This window comes from Prosopis cineraria, unplaced genomic scaffold, assembly GCF_029017545.1.
Source record: "Prosopis cineraria cultivar Desert tree isolate PC_DT_omini unplaced genomic scaffold, ASM2901754v1 PC13, whole genome shotgun sequence".
Lineage (NCBI taxonomy): Eukaryota > Viridiplantae > Streptophyta > Magnoliopsida > Fabales > Fabaceae > Prosopis > Prosopis cineraria.
In genome coordinates this window covers 23509947-23511837 of record NW_026555344.1, presented here as the reverse complement: position 1 = coordinate 23511837, position 1891 = coordinate 23509947, and positions in this window count along the sequence as shown.

Genomic DNA, 1891 nt, shown 5'->3' with positions numbered 1-1891 from the left:
GCAATGAATCACAAGGAATAGTAGGGTTAGAGTTTACCATAGTAGCTTTTAAATGAGGTAGTCTAGACAAATGATCCGCTACTTGATTGGTAGAACCACTCCTATCCCTTATCTCCACATCAAATTCTTGCATTAAGATCACCCATCGAATCAAGCGAGGCTTAGAATCTGTCTTCTTAAACAAGTACCTCACAGCAGCATGGTCAGTGTACACAACAACTTTAGAGTTAAGAAGATATGATCTAAATTTATCAAGTGCAAAAACAATAGCAAACAACTCTTTCTCAGTTGTGGTGTAATTAACCTGAGCTGAATCTAGGGTCCTAGATGCATAAGCAATCACATATGATAACTTGCCCTCTCTTTGACCAAGCATAGCTCCCACAGCAAAATTAGAAGCATCACATGACAACTCAAAAGGTAAAGACCAATTGGGGCTTTAAGAAGGGGAGGGAAATGAGCATGCTTTTCAAAGTGTCAAAACTCCTTTTGCAAGCATCATCAAAAACAAATCAACATCTTTTTGTAAGAGTTTAGACATAGGCAAAGCAATTTCACTAAACCCCTTTATAAATCTCCTATAAAAGCCTGCATGTCCCAAAATGATCTCAAATCTTTCAAACAAACAGGATATGGCAAAGAAGCAATCACATCTACTTTGGCCTTATCCACCTCTATGCCATTGGAAGAATCAAATGGCCTAAAACAATTCCTTTATCTACCATGAAATGGCATTTTTCAAAGTTAAGCACAAGCTCTTTTCAATGCACCTACCAAGCACTTTATCTAAAGAATGCAAGCATGAATCAAAGGACTCACCATACACAGTAAAATCATCCATAAAGACTTCCATGCAATGTTCAATAAAATCACAAAATATGGACATCATGCATCTTTGAAAAGTACCAGGTGCATTGCAAAGACCAAAAGGCATCCTCCTATAGGCAAATGTACCAAAGGGGCATGTAAAGGTAGTCTTATCTTGGTCACTAGGAGCTATAGGAATCTGAAAATACCCACTAAACCCATCTAGGAAGCAATAAGGACTTGGAAGCCAATCTCTCAAGCATTTGATCAATAAAAGGCAAAGGAAAATGGTCCTTCCTAGTCACATTATTGAGCTTCCTATAGTCTATGCACACTCTCCAAGCATTTTGAACTCTAGTTGGAACAAGCTCTCCTTTCTCATTTTTTACCACAGTAATCCCCCTTTCTTAGGTACAACTTGGGTTGGAGACACCCACTCACTGTCAGCTATAGGATAGATGATCCCAGCACTAAGTAGCTTAACAACCTCTTTCTTTACCACATCTAAAATCAATGGGTTAAGTCTCCTTTGTGGTTGCCTAATGGGCTTAGCATTGTCCTCAAGAAAAATTTTATGTGTGCACACAATAGGGTCAATACCAGGAATGTCAGCCAAAGTCCAACCAATAGCATGTATGTTCTTTCTCAACACATCAAGTAATGCATTTTCTTCCTCAAGAGATAAAGAGTTAGAAATTATTACCGGAAGCTTCTCATTCTCAATGAGATATGCATACTTGAGATTGGATGGTAAAGGCTTCAACTCCAAGGTAGGTGGCTCTACACAAGAGGGAATGAGCTTCTTCAAGTCTAATTTGGTGGAATATTCCATGGTACTATCTTGTCTTTTAGGCTTCTCACTTGTTTTTGATTTCTCCTCTTCTTTCTTTACAGCCTCCCCCTTTTCTTGCAACTTGTCCTCAAGTGCTTGGACTTGAGCCACGGCCTCGACATGTGAAAGTGTAGAATTTTCCTCCAATAGCTTGGGAATCCTAAGAACATCAAGCTCGAGTGGAGAAAAACTCATAGATTCGGCCTTAATGGCTTTAGTACCTACAACACAAGAAGATATACCCTTCTCAAG